Genomic DNA, 22,223 nt, shown 5'->3' with positions numbered 1-22,223 from the left:
TAAGGTGTATATGTGATATCCTGAGCCTCAGGCCACTCAGGGATGAGTACCATTATTTGTCAGCCTGTCTGCCCCAAGATCCATCGGCCCCTTCCCTTTTCTCCATAACCATGGTTACCACCACTAGTACTGACCATTCTCCTACTGAAAACCTTCCAAAGAAAATAGGGGCCACTGGAATGTTCTAAATGCCAAGGACATCTTTATATCTAAGAGTGTAAGTTACAATGTATTGATCTAATAAATTCTGCAGCAGTTTGCCTGTGAGTAGCTGAAGGGAATTTTTAAATATTTTATATGCAATTGCCAAATGTTTTAAATCAATACTATTCAAAATGTTCGTGGTTAAGGACTGATTCCCACCTCCACCCCCAATCCAACATGGACCAGTACTTTTCATCTATATGCTCAACGAGATAAGACCACTGATCAGATCAGATATTTGGAAGTCATAGCCGTGTTAAATTCCTTCAAATATTTCTCAGTATCCTCAGTTTCTGTACTTACCTCATTTGTGGACTGGTCTTGGCCTCAGATCACACTTTGAATAGTATTGTTCCAAACTACAGCAAAGCATAAGGAAATTAGATCGAAAGGAGTACTATAAAAGAGTAATAGATATGGTGAATACAGTTATGAGACTGGTAAAATGTTAAGTAAAACCAAAGATTATTCCAGATATATTTTGATCTCTGATAGTTTGCCAAGCAGTGTGAAGACGACAGGGTTAAAACAACCCATTCTTTTCTGCCGTTCTCACATTCTATAGTGAGTAGACAAGGTAGGAGTGTCCTCTCCGTTCACCCAAAGTGAATGAATTCAGCCTTGCCACAAGCGTAGTTTCCAGGATACATTTGTTCTATAATTTCAGTGAAGTGGTTTCTCAAATTTCATGGTGGTTTTTATTAAAATCTATGTATACATACACTCAGACATTAGCCATATCAATAATATCTGAACCATAAAACTGCCTCACGAAGGGTTCATAAACATGACCTCTCCCACCCAATCATTTTCAAATCATGTTTGTCCTTGTAGCAGCTTTGCAGATGATGTTTTTCAACTCCCATTACACCCTAAAAATTTGCTTGGATGAGTGAAATCAGTTGCAGTCCTCCTTGCCAGAACATGGTGCCACACCCTTGGCAGGTAGGCAATGTTGTCTTCATGTGTTTGCAGAATTACTGAGCATTAGCACTTTGTTCTCCAGAGAGTACCCAGCCCTGCCCCTCAGCTTACAGTGCAGTAATGCCACAGACAGAGCTCTAGGGGAAATGGCAGTGTCGGGGCTCCCCCCAACTCATGCAGGCAGGGTTCCTGCAAAAAACAATGGTGTTCTTACAGTCTCTCCCAGGGAGGTGGGGATGCGAGTGGTATTGAGATGGAAGGGTAGACATGGTGGTGGTACTTCCTGGTGGACTTTTCTCCTCAAAAAAAAAAAAAAAAGAGACCACTTTAAGTTACAGCCCCTGGATCTTTTCCAAAGAAAGTCAACACCACTCTGGTGGCCCCGAAACTATCCTACTCCTCCACCCCTCTGGGAGTCTCCAGATCTCCAAGATTAGATGAGCCCAAGAATAGTCTTACCCCACCCAGTCACTCTATCAGCAGCCATCTGTAGTCTGAGACTCGGCTCCCATTCTCAAGTATTACGATGTCCTGAAAGGCCTCATAGACCTCTTGTGGGTTTGGTCACACAAGCTGAGAGTGCCAGGTGTGCTCACTGTGGCTCATGGTACAAGGGTATTCTAAGGGCCTGCAGTGCCCTTCACTCCTGGGTTGGTAAATTTCCAGAGGTCCTCCCGGAAGACTTCCTGATTCCTTCTGAGATGGGACTCCTCCCAGAGACTAGGGGACTCAGCCCCTTGGTTCCAATGGCCCCCTGCCATTGGATAAACACTGACAGTGTGGGGATTACTACCCCCACATAGATCACTCGGTCATCTTGTTGTCTATATGATTAATTTCCACAACCCCCACTCTACTGCATTAAACTGTAGCGTGTGTTAATAAATCTTTGTTGGATAATGAACAACTCATCAGGGTAATTCACCTTTTCTAAAGTGTTGATGTTGCCTTTTGAAACAGAAAAAAAACCCTCCCCTATTAAATAGTATCAAAAATCCTTAGATATTGTGCAGAACTCCTAGTTCTAAGTGGTGATAGTCCGATATTACAACTGTAACCAATGATTAGGAACTTTTTGAGCTGAAAGTTTGGCAACTCAGAGATCCATTGTTCACCATATACCTGTTAATATTTATAAACGATTTTATAAAAGCTGCTAAATACTGAGAAAATATATCTTCCCCTTGCTTTAAGCTGTAATTGGAGATATTTTCTCGTGGAAAAACTTTTGACCTGAAGCAGCAATATGTTATGTCACATTTAAATATATCCAGATTTATCTCATCGTCAGTGTTCATCCAGAGTGCATTTAATTCTTGCACAACCACCCCTACAATAAGTTAGTCAAATGAGTACTCAATCCCCATAGCATAGAATATTCAAGAAAATTATTTAAAGATTAAAGTGTACCATTGAATCCATTCCAATTGCATTAGGAGTTCTCCCTTGTTCCAGGACTCTCAATTGTTTAAGTCACCATGGTGGCACCCAGTGGAAAACACGAGCTTTCTCTTTCCTCTTTCCTCCTCCTTGCTTAATTGGAAGGCATTGCTCGTGAAATGCAGTTCTTTGATTTGTTCTCTTGACGGGAGAAAGACAGCATGGTTATTTCTTCCTCGATAAATTAAGTCTTATTGTCAAACATAACTACTGAGAAAAAGAAATGCACTATGTGAAATCCTAACTTTTAGGCATGCCACGTTGGCTTACACAATATCCTTTGTTTCCTTCAGAGATTTTCATGTGCAGTTTTGAAGGTATATGGGCCTTCATCGGTCCTTTTGCTTTTCCCCTATTTTCAAGAAAGGTGACCACTCATCCAGAGTCAGAAATGAAATGGTAAGATTACTTGGAATCCAGGTCTTTTAAATGCCCCATTGTTCAGCAACTCCTATTTTCTTAATATACTATTTAATGAAAGGGTTTGACTAGATTTGCATAGATTTGAAAGATGGTATTTGCACATGACATTTTTTTTCCCTTCTACATATTGGGCCTAAGAAGGAAGCTTCTCAAACCATTAAATGTATAAAAGCCACATGCGTTCAGAGACCAACAGAAGCAGAGGGCTGACAGGAGGAGTACCGTGGGGGCTTGGAGAAGAGTAGACGGTGTTTCTTTAGTGTATCAGTGGAAGCCTGTATACTCAACCTGGAACAGCAGTTGCAATTAGAAGAGATGCTTCATAATATAATTTTTATCCCTTTTTAGGATTTTTTTTTTTTTCCTTTCAAATGAGTAGACATACCTGTCTTTTCAAAAGAATGTAGCTTCGCAATATAGTGAATATTGTTCCTCTCCTCATGGGGGTCAAATTTTAAAGTCCACCTGAAAGAAAATCCTCAAGTGTCAAAATTTCCTCTGAAAATCTTTTCAGATTTTTGTAACAGTGGTTTTATATCCAACATGGAAGCATTTCCCTGTTTCTTCCATTGTACACAAGATGCAGTGGTTGATTTGCATTCAGGGGTCGGTTTGAATAAGAAACACTCAGCTTTCAATATTAGAATCACACACAGGAGCAGAGATGCTCACACTAAGAAGTCCTGGAAAATTGAGACCCGTTGAGGGGATCATGTCTTCCTTCTCCAGAACCATAAATGCATCACGTAGAATGATTGTCAGATACTATTTTGGTTTGTTCTTTCTCAAGTTGATTATTTGTGATGCAAACTAATTGCTCCCTGGCTCATTAATGGGGCACCCATAGAAGTAGTTATTTCAAACAAATAAGACTTAATACTTTTAACCACCTTTTTTTGTTTAAAAACTTGAAATCATGACTAAGTGGAAATCACAAAAGAACCACTAACTAAACACAAAACTTTATATGATACGTACCTTTTCATAAATGACATCAGGTCTGTATTTTTTTTTACTTAAGCTAGGGACTGAATTGTGTTCCCTCAAAATTCCTATGTTGAAGCCCTCATGCCAATGTGACTGTATTTGGCGACGGGGATTTTATGAGGTAATTAAGATTAAGCAAGGGGGCTAAGGGTGGGGTGCTAATCCAGTAGAATTGGTGACCTTTTAAGAAGAGGAAGAGCGATCATCTCCCTCCCCCGCTCCCTCCCCACAGCCCTGTGTGACACAGCAAGCAGGTAGCCATCTGCAAGCCAGGAAGACAGCCTTCAGCAGAAACTGAGCGTGGTGCCACCCTGATTTTGGACTTTTCCTCCCCCAGAACTCTGAGAAATAAATTTGTGTTTAAGCCATCTAGTCTGTGGTAATTTGTGATGGCAGCCCAAGCCGACTAGAGCAGCTTATAAACTTGAAATTTCAAAAGCTTCTCATCACCATCTTCTTGCAATAAGTGAAAAGAGAGTTCCATCTTTGCTGTTCCAGTGTGCCATGTAAGGGACCTGGTGCTTCGCCAGTGCTCAGCTGATTTGCTCCAGTGGATAAACGTCTCAGGATTTTTTTTTTTTTTCCTCCCTGTTTGATATTTATATTTTATGAATTTTGAACTATTTAAACATGAATATTTATTTGAAATTAATAGTTCAATACTTGGTTTTAACATGTTTTTGTGACTATCTCAAGTGAAGTTAAGGGGAAAAAATACAAAGCTTTCAGGCCTCTAGTTTTTTTCCTTGGGGGTGGTGAGGACATAATTCAAGCAAAAATAATTTTATAGCCATATCTAAATGCCTACTTAAAAAAAATCACTGGTAGGCTGAAATTATCCACCCCCCCCAAAGGCATCTTTGAAGAATTACGCATAAAAATGAAAAGCTTAACTTAAGCACCTCACGAGTAGACTGCCCCTTGTAACCAGCAGCCCTGAATGAATTATGTGTTTGGTACCCATGGCTTTTGTTCCCTTCACTGGTCCTCTCAACCTTCCACCTTGCTTTTCCGAAATATTTAAAAATGTTTAATCTTCAGGAATAGTACTGTTGTAAAGAGTGCCTAAACCTGTCCCAACTATAGAATTTCTGTATCTTGTATTTTATTGAAAACGAGCATACCTTCTGGGAAGTACGTTGTGATTCCAGTGTACCTGATTCAAGGCCCTGTTCGTTGCTCCTAGGAAGGTTGCTTCTCAAAGGTTTAAATAAATCAATGTCTTAAAATGGATTTCACTTAGAATTTTTGGTGTTTTAACAGTTTACAACACTGCCTATACCCTTTGCCCAGTTTCCCACAGTTGTTCTAATTCATTTAGAAATCTAGAAGAGATTTAAATTTTTTTTCCTCCCTCATCAACATTTTATGATTTTCCTACATTTAAAAATAAAAGGAAGGGGATATTCAAAATGAGTTTCAGAAAGTGTTATTTTGTAGGTTTGCAAGTGAAAAGAACACTTGTCAGGCAGTAGAATTTTGCATTAGCACTTAATGTTGGCACCTATTTGCTTGTTGCTTGGTTTCCTTTTAAGATCCATGGTTATATTTGATTTTCTTTCAGTGCTTTATTCTGTGGTTATTGGGTTGGATGGTTTTGGTTCTGTTCAACAATGGATGCTTTGAGTAACAAACTTCAATGCATAATTATCGAGTGAAATCATAGCGAAGTGATGAGATGACAAAAAGCCAACTTATTTCCAGGAACTAAAAATAATACTATAATATAGGCATTAATTTGTACATGAATATTCTAGCATCTGACTTTATCCTGATCATTTTACATGTTTATATAAATTATAATGTAGAATTGTGAATTTTTGAAATATCGCTTGCTGTTCATCTTTTCATTTACTTTATTAAAAGCACTAAGTTTGATATTTTAATGAAATCCATAAACTACTGATCTTTTATATTAAATAAGGTATTGAAAGCAATTCATTTAAAAATCACTTGTTCCTTTGTCAGTTTAATTTACAGTAGCACTTAATTACAATAACAGTTTAAAATTATGTTAAGCTGATTTTCATGCTGATATCAGGGTTCACTCTGATAGTGAGCTTACATATAATCATTCTTCTTATGACTTAATATTTTACATTTAGCAAAGAATTTTTGGTAGTTGAAAATGATGCTCATCCTAATTGTTTAGGAAATGTGCACCCAGCCTTATTTTAGAGAGTACAGTCGTTTTACCAGTCTTAGGGAGATCAGTAATTTTGGAGGAAGCTTGTTTTACCTACTCATGTGAGGAAGGGAGGGATTGAATATTTCAATGGGCCAGTGGTCTTAAAACTAATTTATGGGGTACTAGTAATGCTTTCTTCTGGACAGTTGACCCTTGAACTACCCAGTGGTTAGAAGCCCCCACTCCCCTGTTGTTGAGAATCTGCTTATAACTTTTGATTCCCCCAAACACTTAATAGCCTACTGTTGACTAGAAGCCTTCCCAATAACATCAACATTTGATTAATGCACATATTTTTATATACTGCTTCTTACAATAAAGTAAGCTAGGGAAAAGAAGATGTTATTAAGAAAATCATACGAGGAAATACATTTACAGTACTTCACTGTTTTTATCAAAAATAATCCATGTACAAATGGACCTATACACTTCAAATCTGTATTGTTCAAGGGTCAGCTGTATACCTAAATAGAAGTTTAAATAGAAGTTTAAAATAAAACTCATTCCTGAAGGAGAGTTATTGAGCTCTTAGCATATGTCGTTTGGTGATTTGAAGGATCTGTATATGTTCAAGTTTTTCTTACTGCATTGGCAGTGAGTTACATAGAGGGGGTGCAGCCACTTCTGCCTGGTTCCTCCTATTTTGTAAATGTTACTGTTACTCAAATCAGCCTATAGAGTGAGCACTGTATATATCCTAAGCAAAAGCTGTTTTGAGGATTTTGAGTTGAATGTGACACATTCATGCTTAGGAGCAAATTGGGTTCAGCATCAAGAGAAAAAAAATCAACAATTTGGGCATGAGGAATAACTCACTGTGTTTGCTTTTTTTTCTTCTCCCCTCATAATATTAACCTTAAGAGGGCATATAAATAATGGACAAATAAAATTAAATTCAAAAGAATATTATGTGGGCAGGCCTTTTAAATATGGTAAATTCTATTGTTTGAAAGAAATAATTAGTTTAGAATTTAGATTCATTGTAATCAAATTAACATAATTCAAGAAAGACACATAATTCAAGAAAGTCATGTGTTTTTCCCATAATGCTTTATTAATTACATCTTTTGAAAGGAATGGTTTCTCAGATTCCAGAATCCACCAAAATGTTCACAAATGCATTGTAAAGTATTCTTTGAAATGTAGTTAAAAATCTGAGGTCATGATAGGCCCCCTCTACACAGTCTCCCCCCGCCCCCTTGCCGTGGGGTAAAAACCTCAAAACTTTGTCAAGTAACAGAAGACAGCTTACGTTGATCGAGGTTGACAATTTAAAACAGAATGCTGGATAAGTCTGAAGGTACTTACACACTATTAAGTCTAATGGTTTTATCAGTTGTTTTTTTATAGACCCAAGTCTTTATTTATGCATGTTAATTAAGTAATGAGAACCCCACAGAAACACTTAGTGTAAAAGTTTGAACATTTTTTCCCTTGGAACAGTGCGTTTTCCCCACAGAATGTCTAACATAGGACACTAAATTCGTTCAGACCTTTTTAGTACTTTATGCCTTGTTGTTTGAAAGGTGGGTTGCTTTGCGGTGAGTCTACATGGACTCGGTTTCTGAGGATGTTTTTTCTGAGGAATTCTTCCATGGAGTCCACAGCTACCACTCTGGGCTCTCAACAGTGATGGACCTTTGAAAAGCTCAATGAACTGTCTATCAGGGTGAATTTCTCTTTGGGCAATTTTTAAGTTGCTTTTTTGCAGCCACATGTTCTGTGTTGTTTGAAGATAGTCCTACCACATTCTTTCTTCCAGCAGCAGACCTCCTTAAACAGCCCAGTTTCTCAAACCGGGCTTGGCATTCCACTCAAAAGAAGTCCAGCATTTGAAGAGCTCAAAGAAATGAATTGACGGTAAAATTTTTTTTGATTCATTAAAATATTTATTGAGCAGCTAGGGAGATAGAAAAGTGATTAAAACATCATCAAAGAGGTGAGGCAAATGCACACATCATAGAAAGCCAAGTGTAAGGGGTCACTGAATCCACAGCAGTCAAAAGAAAAGTGCTTTAGGAGATCAAGAATGAGATTGCTTCCAGGAATTGACGATAAATTAAGAGAAGTTTATTTCTCCCTATTGAGTCTGTATTTTTCATGATGAAGCATAACCAAATTATCTTTGGGATTACTTTGAAACACCCGTAAGAGCAAGGGAGATTGTGCTGAGTGGAAGTCTTGCCAGGACATGTATTACATGGCACGGACGTGGCCCAATGGTTGGCCTCTTCGTGAGCAGAGTAGTAGGTGATGTCTGCCTCCGTGGATGTTTTTGTTCATAGTCTGGAGAATTTACAAAAGACCACCCTACAGTGGACCCAATTAACATTAAGAATTTTATTAGTTCATTCAGTTTCATCTCTTAAGTGTTGCAGTTATATACCTCGAGGATATACTAGAACTTACTACCTTTTAACAAAGATGTCAACTAAAAATGTAACGTTTTGGCCTCAGGAAGATGATTTTTACAAGATTTTTTTTTTCAGTATGGTTTAATTCTATCTTACCACAAAACCTTTAATCTTAATATATTTTATGAACTGCATCAGTAACTTTTTATCCCATTACCTTATATACCACCCTAATTTCTTACTTTGCTATTGAGTATCTGCCAGGGACTATGTTAGGTGTTCATTTAATCCTCATACCCATGAAGTGGTCTGTGTGTAAGTGCTACATATACTTATCCAGATACATTATTTTTTGTGGATAGATATCAGAAAGCTAATATATTAAAAGACAGACTGCAAAGTCAGTATAGAAATCCATGGCTGTCTGATTCTAGATCTCATACTCTTACCTGGGGCCATAGGTTTCATTTTACCACATTGTATATGGTAATGAAATTTTTACCTGGCCTTAAGCTTATAATTTAAATACAAGGCTAAATAATTATGGCTTTAAAGCCACACATAAAATATATTGTAGTTTCTTTAAAAGTAAATATATTTATATATTTAACTGAAGCACTGTTTTGTTTTAACTTCTGTTTTTTGTTTTTGATTTTGGCTGTCTTGTGAATAAGATCTTAAATGACCATTATAGAAGACTCCAGAAAAATAGTATTAAATTTGAAAAAACATATGCACCCCTCTGTTTATTGCAGTATTATTTACAGTAACCAAGTTATGGAAGCAACCCAAGTGTCCATTGATAGATGAAGGGATAAAGAAGATGAGGTGTCTGTGTACACACACATACACTGGAATATTAAAAAGAATGAGATCTTGCCATTTGTGAACATGGATGGATTATTATGATAAGTGAAATAAGTCAAAGAGACAAATAGTGTGATTTCTCTTATACATTCAGTCTATAAAAATAAAAAGCAGAGACAGACCCATAAATACAGAGGACAAACTGAGGGTTGCCAGGAGAGGTGGGGGGAGGATGGACAAAAATGGGTGGAGGGGAGTGGGAGATACAGGCTTCTAGTTATGGAAGGAGTAAGTCATGGCGATAAAAGATACAGCATAGGGAATATAGTCACTGGCATTAGAATAACATTATATGGTGATAGATGGTAGCTATACTTCTGATGAGCATAGCATAATGTATAGATTTGTGGGATCGCTTTGTTGTACACCTTAAACTAATGTAACATTTTATGCCAACTATATTTTAAAAAAAACAGTGTTAGCTAAAACTTCATATAAGTCCATATGAAGAAGCTTCATGTCTGTTTGGGGAAGAACACATCAGTTTCTTCAAGTTCCTTATTTGGCTGGTGACAGTAACAGAATCCTAGGGTTGGAAGAATTCCTTGTATTTATTCTCCCTAACTTGGCAAAGATCATGAGCCAATATTGATTTTTGCCATCTAAATTAAGAGCTTCTCTGGGCCAGAAGACTTGAATTATTTAAAGCAAAAAGGTAGTTTGGCAAGCCATGGCTTTTCTTGTCCTTCTGTTTTCAGTGCTAAGAATCATTCTGTCAGGTTTGCATTGGGTTTTTGTCAGTGTTTCTCTTCAGCTTGGTAGATCTTGGAATCTTCTGGTACTTAAAGTTCCACTTCTCTGATGCGCTGAATTTCTGTTTCTAGACCTTTTGTGTCCCACGAGGACAAAAACCCCCAGGGATGTAAGGAATAAGAGACTAAAAACATGGAGACTTTGTGAGGATTGCTACCATTGGGACATTGGATGGTGAATATGGGCAAATGGACTCAGGTTAATTTAAAATTCTTTTTACCTTTTATCTGCTTATACATAACTTTCATTTGAGAGTTATTGTACCAGGCATAATTTTAAAATAAAGCTATACAGTCAAATAGAGAAGATCACAATGAAGAAGAAAACAGGTATATTTTACTCTGTACCTCTAAGACCATTAAATTAAAATCCCCTTGAATTGGTGAGTGGTAGAAACTAACAGCTCTGAAAACTTGTGCCTTAACACCATAGCAATTTGTCTTATCTGTCTGGTTGGGGAAGGACATTTAAGCTCATACAGATTTCAGTGCTCTTATGCATCAAACTTTACAAAAGTAAATACAAATTAGAAGTTGACAGAATGTCATTTCCTATTTTGATCCTTACTTTCTTTTTTATTCTCCCCTTCTTCTCAGTTGTTTTTAAACTTTGTTGAATTCACAGCACTTTTTGGGCAATCTGTGGTTTATGAACTGTGTTACTCCTAGTCCGTCATGTTAAGGAGGAGAAAAGGAATAATAATGATCTTAGCAAACATTTCACAACCACACAGTGAGGTAGGTGCCGTCATCATCCTCAGTCCATAGATGAGGCTCAGATTGTGAGCAGTCGACCTGGTGTCTGAATACCAATATTTATACAATTTACAGACATAGGATTTTTTTTTTTTCACATGGAGATTGGGCATGTAGTAAAGATCCTAATCAACAGTAAAATTGCCAAATTAGTGAGCTGGAAGAGAGGCTGACATGGTGTGAATATTCAAATTAGCACCTTAGGAATAAAATAGTTCCACTCTGGTTTTTCTCTGCTGCCAGAGCAAAGGAGACTGGAAGGCAACACCTGGAATGATGAGGCCCCACCCAGTCTCCGGGATGTATCTTGGCATTCCTACTGAAGCTCTTAAGAAGCTGGAATGTTAGAGTAACTCGTGAGAGGCCCAGGAGTCGAGATGAGTTCTGTGCTTACAGGCAGTGAGTGCTACATTCCCACCTGGCTGATATTCAGCCAGCCAGTTGTAAGGTTTCTTGTTCCTGCTAGTTTGAGCCACCTTCATGTCTCTTGGCTTTTCTTTTAATCAAGGGGGACAAGAAGGTGGAAAAATGTTTCTTTAGGGTTTAAATGATGTCAGTAATTGGCAGTAGGAAAAAGGAAATTTAATCTGGGAGGATCACAGAGTCGTTGGTCTTTTCCTTTCATCTACTTATATATACTTATACTGACACCATCAGACTATTCCCGTTTGCTTTACCCAGGATGTGACATTGTTGATTCCATGTAGGGGTTGCCATATTTTTATATGAAAGCATTTTTCAGCCATCTTCTGAAGTAAAATGTTAACACTTTTACTTGAGCTTTAGATTTAGTACATCACACCAACACGGGAGTTTCCTTCAGTGTTTAAGTCTTCTCGTATATGTGGTGAGAAGTTCAAAATTACCCCTTATTTATACAGCCTTTGGCAGTTTGGGCAATGCATTTTGTCACCTGTTTGCTGTCTTACGAAGAGCTGGAAAGTTTATGAAGAAATAGAAAATATGACTTTGAGCCCTTGACATTTTAAAATAAATGTACATATTGTTAGTGACAGATTGCTAAACTTGGCTTTAGACACTTAGCTGTGTTTCTTGCCAAAAGTAATCCAGATGTGCATAATTTACCCGGCTGCCATATGTGCACTGACATGTCTTTCTATAATCAACTGTCTGTTCAGGATGGTTACAGTTAAAGGTTCTTTTTTATCAACAGTCTTTTGAAATAGCACTGGCTTGATAACTTATTTTAAATTTAACAACTTTTCAAAAAGTAACGCACATCCAGTTTGGCATTAAACCTAAGTGACCAGACTTGAGTATCTAGAAAAGACACTGACAATCCAAATTCTCTGGGGCGCTCTGCATTTCAAGGGGGAAAATCTAGGATACCAACTTCAGTGTGTGATTCCATTTTGCTGAGTTTCTTGGGAGCATGGAATGGAAGGTATTTGTACCCAATAAATGTCGTCAAAGCCACCGTGAGTAACATTTCTGATGAAGTAATTCATTTTAGAAAACAAGTGCGAAACAGAAATCCCGATACGGGATGAAATAAATAAGAGAAAAGAGGATGCTTTTATTTCATTCATTACCTCAGTATCTTTTATGCTAAGTGCTGGTGACATTTGTGACTTTTCTTCACGTGAGTTATGGAGCTGTACTGATTGCCAAGCCCTATCTTTTTTGCTGAAGAAAGGCATTCTTTTCCGGAGAAATTCTATAGAGAAATTTTCTGGAGAAAATGTATGTATGATAGGAAATACTGCTTCTCTATTATCGCTTTTTATTGATACTTAAAAATCACTGTGGAGAAATTTAGACCTCATGACAATAGCATTTCCTTAATGATTGTAACTATCCCTGAGAGATAGTTACCTTGAAACCATGTCCTTGTTTTTTGTACTCGGTGACACTGAGCCACTATCATGTCTAGACAGGAGTGTTGTCAACCATGTGTGTCCTTGTTTGTGTTTGTCCACAGCTGCAATTAGGTTTTTCACACTGTCCCCATCTGTGGAGGCTGGCTGCGCAGTGACCTTGGCCAGTTCAAAGTCTGTTTAAGCCCATGTGTGGCGAGAACTCAGAGCACAGATGGTAGAACTGATGATGGGGAACCGTTGTGCTAGTGACCAGACTGCTCCTAGCCAGCCTATCGCGTCTGCAGTATGCTTTAAAAAGATGTGTCCTAAAAAAATCAAAAAGAAGATAATAAAATAAAAATAAATAAAAAGATGTATCCTGCAACCTATAGTATTAGGACGAAAACTGGCTCAGAGTCCGTTCAAATGCCCTGGCAAAGATGAGAGGGGTCAGGGGCATTCTTGGAGGGGGATCTCTTTAATATTACCGTAGGCAATGTGTAGCTCTTCTCATCAGCTGCCACTTTCCCCTGCACAGTTCAGCACGAGGTTCTGAATGCTGGCGCACCAAACAAGCGCAGAGGCCCATAAGATTTCCAGGTTTCTCACTTTGAGCGCTGCAGCTTGGGTCTGGTTTTGAAAACAGAGTATGCATTTGAAAAGAAACAAATCTGATTGAGACTAAACTGTAACTGTTATTTACCCTGCCTGAGCTCACTTGTCAACTTGGAATCTTCTGTGAATGATTTGCAATTCTTGTTTGCAAATTTGAAATGTTCAAGCTCTATCTTCTACAAGCTGCCAATCATTTTTTATGATTAAAACGTTTATTGGTATATTACAGATAGTTTTTTTAACACACATATACGTATGTAATCATACAATTATGTTTTTAGAGGGAGAATTACTATTACTATTGTTATTACTACCCCCATCTATTTTTGGCTTTTCCTGATTAATTCTGAATTAATAGAAATTTCCCAAATTACTAGATTCATCCAAACTCAGAGAACTTAATTTTTTTTTTTTTTTACTTTCAGTAATTTTGTGAATGTCATGTTATCTCACAGAAGCCCATGATTCTTTAAAATAAATTATATATTAATACAGCATTTTGGAAACAACCATGACAACAACAATAGTAATTATAGCAAATATGTATTAAGACTGTATATTGTGCTAGGTAGTGTTCTGACTGCTTTACTTGGCTTGCATTTAATTTAACAAAAAGATGAGGTGAGCACCATTACTGGCCTGCCTTTACAGATGAGGGTGGTAAGTTACCTGAAGTCACACAGCTAGGAAGTGGCAGAGCGGAGCTAGAAACCAGGGGGTGTAGCTCCAGGACCCCATTTAACTAATTACTGTCTCCAGCAGTATCAGTATTAACACATCAGCCTTAAGAAGAGCCTGTCCAGGATGTCGTAACAATGAGCTGGCACGGTCCTGATAAACATTTCCATCTTTTGTCCTTGGGAAATTGCAATTAAGATAAATATACCTCAGGATCTCTTGTCTGCTTTGTTTAGGCTAATGCCCTCGTCTGACAGTTTGCTGCCTATTATAGGATTTATCTTACCTGGCCTACCTGTTCAAGTCACTCTATAGAACTGGGACCAATGTTGTGTAGTCATTCATTCTTCCAACAAGTTATGAATTCGAGATACAGAAACAGACAAAAGACATAATCTGTCTCCTCATGAAGTTCACTTAGAATGGCCCAAATGGGAATGGCTGATTTTCCTTAAATGTGGGGAAGAATTGACTTTCTAGAGACTATTTTGGACGTACGTGGAATTGTCTGTATCATTTTATTGAATTGTATTTTCTGTTTCTCAGTGTCAGTGTCAATGCCATAGAATCCACTAGTTGCATCTGATCTCTAGATCCTGAACATCTAAACCTTCTTATTTTGTTTTACTTCATAAATTTCTCTTCGCAGAGTCTACCTCTGCTCTTGTTTTCGCTAGAGTTTGATAAAATGGCAAGAAGATAGTATGGAGTGAGATGTCCTTGGTTCAGGTCTTAAGTCTACTGCTCTTTAACTGGGGGGATGGTAGGCAAGTTCTCGGAGCCATCGTTTCCTTATCCTCTAGGCCTGTATTGACGATAACATCAGAGACCAGTGTCAAGACATGGCCCTTACACTTTAGGGGAAGACATAGATATAAAAGTCACCCGCGAATGACTAAGTACTACGGTGGTGGTACGTGGCACCTGCTCTGAGGGCATAGAGGTGAGTTTTGGTGGTGACTGTATGAGGGACACTTCAGAAAGGGAACTAAAGTATGGGTGACTTCTGTGAGAAGATCTGACACAACCCTGGCTGGCACAGGGAGTGATTTTATAAATGTTCATTTATTCACGTAGTACTTACTTCTACCGTAGGGCAGACCATGTGCAGTTTGCTGGAGATGACAGAGGCCGTGGTTATTGCTCCAGGAAAACACTGAATTGTCCATTGCTCTGCATATTAAGTAAAAACACTTGAGTTTTCTGTGGTCAAATGCTGTGGCATAAACATTGGATACACCGTGATTAGACCTTCCTAGCATCAGTAAATGTATTTAAATAGGTATTAACGTGGTAGCTTTTTATTTTAAAATCTCCATTTTGATGTAAATGAACTAGGAAAAAGGTGAGTACATAAACAGCTTGCAGATGCACTCTCTCATGCCTGCAAGCAAGACGTATATCCCTACTTTTGTGAAATCTCTAATCAGATCATCTGTTAGTACACGTAGTTTAGTTCACAAGTAACACGTACTTTTTAAACAGCTGTTACACAAGTGTACGTTTTATGCTTCTATTTTTCACTGCAGTGATGCAAATACCGGAGAAAATTGTCAGGAAAAATCTCTCTTCTCATCTCTTCCTAAAATGCAGTGTAAATAGCATATATTTTCAAATCTTAGTAACAATAACACCCATGAAATACTATTTCCTCAGAGGAGTGAGAAAAATATTTTGATGTTTAGCAAATGCTATCCCAACAGAGGAAAGAGTGCCAATTTCCTGTTAGATGTTGAATCAATCATTCCGACTGCAAGTAGTGATTGAGCAAACGTGATCAAATTTTAATCTATAAGTAATTTACATACATTCTTTTTGGTTGTAGTTTTCAGTAAATCTAAAATATTTAAAAGGAATATCTTTAGTAGATCTGACTTCAACATCCCGTAACCATCACCCATGTTTATCATAACCATCTCTGTTGGCGATTATGGTTTCGTTTCTGTGCTACTCTTTTTCAGTAATTTTTTGCATTTATATTGTAAAACAAAACATTATAAAAATATGGAAAGTAGAATAGAAACAAATTTATAATCCCATTATCCTAACACGGGATTTTACAGTCTCTGCGCTATTGACATTTGTGGCTGGAGAAGCCGTTCTTTGGGGGGTCATCTTGGATATTGTAGGGTGTTTAGAGGCAGACCTGTAGCACCCCCTGAGCTTTGAAAACTGAAAAACTGAAAACACCTCCCAATTTGCCACCTGTCCCCTGGGGATAAAACTGCCTCTCCACCATTTGAGAATTGCCCTAATAGGAAGCTATTATCAATGAAAGTGTTCCAGTCAGTTTTTCACATACATAGAGGTCCTTTAACAGAGTTATAATAAAGGGTGTGCATGATGCCATATTCCAATTTTTATGTCCTGTAACATCTAAGCATTCTCTCCTGTTAACTAGGTATCAAAATTATCACTTTTTAATTAGCCCCCTATTGAATTTTTTATGATGACATGACAAATAACGTCTTTGTGCATATTTTCCACTTTAAAATTTACTTTTAAAGTGTGCGCTGTGTTGCCTGTGAATTCTTTTCCTAATTTTTCTGTTAACGTATGGAGGCTTCTGCTTAGGTAAAATGGAACCAAGAGTGGCTCTGTTCCTGGGAGATAAAGCTCTACCCAAGTTGTCTCTAAACTCTCTGAAAGTCTGTGCACTTATAAGACTAGAGGGTTTACACATCCTGCAAGGTGCCCTGCTGGGGAAGGGCTGGGCTCCCTTTTGCTCCTGGAAGGCCCCCTTTCCCCTGATGTGCCTCTAATTCCACACATCCTCTGGTACAGGAGAGAGCTCCCAGGCTTTGGAATCAGAGAGATGTGGATTCATTCCTGCTCTGAACACTACTAGCTTTGTGATTTGAGGCAGTATACGCTCTGAAACCTTCTCCTCATCCATAAAAAGAGAGGAAACAGTTTATTACACAGAGCTATTGTGATATTTAGAAATAATGTTTTAAAACATGTAGCAGAATAAGTACTCAATAACTGATGGTTAGAAGTTGTAATAACAAGAACAGCATGGCTTCTTTTTCTTGATCTAAGCCAGCATGGTCCAAAAATAGATGTGGACCACAAATGTGAGTCATATAAGTAGTTTAAATTTTCTAGTAGCCACATTAAAATAAATAAAAGAGAATAGGTGACATTTTAGTATTCCATTTTAGTTAGCTCAGTACTTCCAAACATTATAATTTCTGCAAGTAATCAGTGTTAACAATTCTTTTTTTTTTATGCAGATGCCATTTATTTGGTCCATAAGTACAGTATAGTCGTATTTGAGTTCTACAAAACATCAAATATAAATAACCTGAAACCGTAACAATAGACAAAAACTGGCTTCTTACACAGACATACCAGGCAGTACAAGCTAAAAACTTGAGTAAATTAACATTGTTTTACATTAATATACATAGTGCCAGTTAACATTTAAAAACACATTTCAATGCATAGCACTTGATACTTCTTTGAATCTGTTTCAGTCAGTTAAGAGTATGAAAATGGTTAGATCTAGGCTAAAAATAATTCTTCTTCTAACCAAAAATAAAGGCATAATATTTATAACCAGGTATCAACTTTACGAAACGACAATATTTTAAAACTGTTAAATGATACCTAAGGGTATTTACATTAAAAAGGCAACATGCATCGTGTTGTTTCATCTCATGACTGGTTATGCACACACTTTGTTCAAAGGGCTTTAAAACTATATTCCTACTTTCAATACAGCATACCGCAGTGTTTCTAATTGTTCTAGCAAAATGAATGCTTGCTTTCAAAGGGAGCAGAATCATCTTCAAGTCACTGGTGTCAATTTTTTCCCTTTGGAACAAAGAACATAACAAATAACCTGGTTCTGCCCAGTAAGAGGGTTCTGTTTAGAAGCATTTCTGTTCGGGGTGCCTGGGTGGCTCAGATGGTTAAGTGTCTACCTTCAGCTCAGGTCATGATCCCAGGGTCCTGGGATCGAGTCCCACATCGGGCTCCCTGCTCCACGGGAGGCCTGCTTCTCCCTCTCCCACTCCTTCTGCTTGTGTTCCCTCTTTCGCAGTGTCTCTCTCTGTCAAATAAATAAATAAAATCTTTAAAAAAAAAAAAAGCATTTCTGTTCAATCTAATGCTATAACATCATCAAGCTCTTCCGTCTGTTCTGTGCGGGACCTCTTTGCACTGACATTCTCTTTCTCATCTAATTTCCTCTTGCGACTTCTCTCTTCTTCACTGATGTCAGCATTATTTGAAGGACCTTCTTCATCTGAATCAACTATGAACACATCATCTTGCTCTTGTGCAGTGATGTGGAAGGCTGAGCTCCATCGTCACTGCCATTGGTTATGCTTTTGGCAGCATCTTCAGCTTGTTTGGGCCTCTCTTTTTCTGGGGCATCACCAACAACTTCAAATTCAACATCCTTCCCTAGGTTCTCACTATGAAGGATGTTGATCAATAAAGTGTGGTCCTGAAGGAAGTCATCTGCTTGAAGCCGGCTGCCATTTCTAATTCCAAATTCTGACAGCTTTTTGTGATTATTAGCTTCTGTCTCTCCCTCTTCTGAAGATATTAGGATTGTTCCTTTCCCATCTTCAATTTGGACATCTGGTGCTACCATAGCAAATTTTTCTTTCACTATCTTATCCTGTAATGTGAGAACAGTCACTCTGTGGACATTCAGCCGAACAGTCACCTCTGGCTTGCTGGCACATACGTAACAATTAGGGTTAGGACGATCCAGTGCACAAGGCACAAGAAGCTTCTTTCTTGGGTTTGGTTGTTTATTCAAAAAAATTGTTCTACACTGGTCTATTTTTCCTGATAAAATCTTCAATCCTTCCAATACTATTAACCCAGCAATCACTGCATTAGTAGTAGCGATAGCAGGAATAATGTTCCCTGCCATTGATTTTATATCAAATCTGCTCTTCATATTCATACTGAAAATATGCATCCTGAGGTTCGCAGCAGAGGTGACAAAATCCACTGCAGATGGGTCATCCTTGTCCCATATGAGCTCAGCTCCATCCCCTTTTTCTGCTAAATGAACTCTCAAAGTCTCAATGCTCTTTGAAAAAAGACATGCATAGCTCTTTACATCTAGAACTTGCTGGTCTTTCAGACCTAACTGCAGTTCATTTTGTTAATCTGTTGCATTGGTTTCTTCTCCTTGACTTTGTACTTCAGCCCAGTCCAACGGAACCGGAGGTTTCCTTTTCCGCCACAGTTTGTCCATTGTCAACAGATACCGGATATCATCTTTAAAAAGCTTCGTAAAAAGTTTAACCGGATCATACCCAGTTGATTTAGCCCATTCCTTAGTGGAAATACGTTTAATGTCACCATCTTCGTTAGATGCTCTGGCTCTGGCTTCAGCTTCCATTGGTTCCCAGGAAGCTTCAGGGTCAGCTCTGTCAGGGGATACTTCTTGATCAGCATCTTCTTCCCCAAACAACTGGTTGAACAAATACTTTGCCCAAACGAAGCAATGAATAGGTTCAGAAGGGGTGTTACGAATTGTACAGCCAGGGAAAGTTCTCTGGGTAGGTTTGGGATGACATTCATAACACTCAGTTACACCCTTTTTGATGGTAGTTACTTGCCCAAGGTAACCAGCAGTTCCACTCTCAATAAGAGGAACATCAGCTGCCAGACACATCCTATTAACATGGTTGCGGGCAGCTCTGTTATCTAAAGCATTCAAAACCAATATAAATTGTCGAAAAAATTCCACATTATAGTCAGGGTTCATGATGCTGTCATGGTAGGCTATGATATTAGCTTTTGGGTAAAACTGCAGTACACTTTCTTTGGCAACCTGGGCCTTTGATCTTCCAACATGTTTCTTTTGAAACAAAAACTGCCTGTTGAGGTTGCTCACATCGATAGTATCCAGATCAATCAGGTCGATGTGGGAGAAGCCGGTGAACACAAGGTTCTTGAGGAGCTCGCAGCTGATGCCACCCGGCGGCACCCACCACCAGCACCCGGCCCCTGGCCACGGCCTCGGCCAGCTCCCGGGGCAGTCCCCGCGACAGTGCCATGGCGGGACGACCACGAGCCGCGGCGGAGGCGGAGGTGCCCAGTGTTAACAATTCTTAATGAGATGTTACATTTTCGAAGTCTTTGCAAAATGACATGCACTGTGATATGCAATGTGTTTTTGCGCTCACAGCACAGTCCAGTTTGGACCAGCCACATTTCACATGCTCAGTAGCCGGGTATAGCCAGTGGCTACCTTACTGGCCAACACTGCTCTGAGCAATACTTGGAAGATGTCAGGTTAACACATGTGCATTATTGGCAAATCAGTTATTATTAAACACAGTAGCCACGTCGCCCTTAGAGATCAAGTAGTTTTAGTTACCCTTGAAATACCCTCCTTTTTTAAGACTTATTTGAGAGAGAGAGCATGAGCAGGGGGAGGGGCAGAAGAAGAGAGAGAATCTCCAGCAGACTCCCCCCTGAGCTCAGAGCCCACCAAAGGACTAGATCCCGCAACCCCAAGATCATGACCCCGGAATGGACTGAGCCACCCAGGTGTACCTCCCCTGCTCCTTTTTTAAGCAGGAGAGAAAACCATTAAAACTCCTGTGTTTCAAACTGCACTTCTCCATTTTGTTTAGTTCTATAGTTGTCTGTAGAAATAGCTTACAGGTACTGTCATTTTAAGGTGGATTGTCTCTTATTTGCTACTCACTTTAATGTTTGACTTCGCTTGTCCAAACGTTACCATTCAGCAAGTGTTTAGGATGCACTGAATGGGTGTTGGCACCGTGCTGAATGTTCTCTTCCATTAACTCTTCGGTACTCACGAAACTTCCATGGGCAGTGGTCATATTATCCCCACTCTCCAAATGAGGAAGTTAAGACAGAGTGCCCAGATCCCGGGCCTGAGATCACACGTCTAGGAAGTGGAAGAGTTGGGATAAGAATTGAAGAAAGGTGCCGTATAGCTTCATACCCTTATAAAACTGCTGCAGTGCTGGCTTTTCCTCAAAGTTTGTTTCTCTCAACACAGTCCAATTACTTTTATCTGTCCCGTTGTAATTCTTGGGCAGCACTTGTTACTCCCAGTAGATGGTCACATCTCCTGCTGAGTTTTCTGCTGTTGCCCTAAAATGCTAAAAGCATTGGTTTTGTTTGTTTGTTTGTTTGTTTTGGAGGTCACGGAACTGGCAGCCGAGTATACGGAGTCATAGGCCACATTTGGAATGGGTCACACCCTTTGTATCCTTTCTGTTGGGGAATGATCCCTTCGTCAGTGTTTCAGTATCGGGTTGGAGTACTGGGGCCCTTCTTTTTTCGCTTGCCCAGTCTACTTTCAGCCTGGAGGGGGCGCGAAACAGCTGGTGCAGAGTAGTGCTTGGCTGTTACCCGGCACCCCTGCGCTTCTGTGGGGAGAAGAGCTGCCTCTGGATTTCTGAAGGAAATCAGAGAAAGAAATGTATTTTGCGAATCTGACTCACTGAGCAGAATGGGCAAGATAAATGGTGGGAAAACCAAAACCAACTTTCCTATGACCTTCAGTGAAATTCTGCTTTGTGCCCTAAGAAAAATGTTAAAAATGATGTGGTCGGAGTTGGGGCCAAGAGGCCATATTGGAAGGAGAATTTCTAATTTTAAAAAGAAGCTTGCTAACCTCATCGCCACCGCTAATGGCCGTATAAATATTAATAAAGCTTTAAACACCTCCCAAATTAGCTTTATTTTTAAATCAAAAGTGCAAGACATGGAAGTGGTAATTCGTGTTAGTCCGGCAGACACAAAATTAATTGAGATAAAAACAAGAAGTAGCAGGCAAACCCTTTGGGTGACAAAATGGTGAGTTCTACTAATTCGCTTCGACAGTCTCGAGTGACACGAGCTCCTGTGGTTGAACTGGGAGCGTGCCCCGCGTGTCAGCGCGCCTCGGCCGCCGTGGGCGTGGGAGGCGTGAGGGTCTGCGGCCGCCTCGCTTGCTGTCGTCCCGTGTGAGAAAGCCGCACCTCGCGCAGAGCTACGAATTCCAGCTTCGGGCGTGCGGCCTTAGGTCGGCTGCCAGCGGGCCTGTCCGGAGGGCAGAATGAGCGTGGCCACGGCGATCACAGGCAAGCCCGGGCCACAGAAGCTCATTGGCACCTGCAGGTCTGCTAGGAGTTGCCCGGCACAGCTGAGCCACGCAGTGAAAAAGCCCTGCATGCTCTTCGTAGTTTCTAGGAAATAGCAGCCTGTCTCCCCACAGGCT

General features: G+C 39.3%; 1 protein-coding gene and 1 pseudogene across 3 annotated transcripts in view; one reads left to right on the top strand and one right to left on the bottom strand.

Annotated features, from left to right (window-relative positions):
• Nucleotides 1–22,223, top strand: part of LOC118006655 (ADP-ribosylation factor-like protein 15) — a 401,185-nt gene that overhangs the window by 221,735 nt on the left and 157,227 nt on the right. The window lies entirely within an intron of this gene.
• LOC118006654 lies at nt 17,238–20,040 on the bottom strand (annotated as a pseudogene). The gene is made up of 2 exons (XR_004678146.1): nt 18,109–20,040; nt 17,238–17,893 (listed from the first exon to the last, which is right to left on the bottom strand). The product of XR_004678146.1 is annotated as an SUMO-activating enzyme subunit 2-like (transcript).

Source organism: Mirounga leonina, unplaced genomic scaffold (assembly GCF_011800145.1).
Source record: "Mirounga leonina isolate KUSES-001 unplaced genomic scaffold, KU_Mleo_1.0 Mir_98, whole genome shotgun sequence".
Taxonomy (NCBI): domain Eukaryota; kingdom Metazoa; phylum Chordata; class Mammalia; order Carnivora; family Phocidae; genus Mirounga; species Mirounga leonina.
This window is presented reverse-complemented; position numbering and strand designations above follow the sequence as displayed.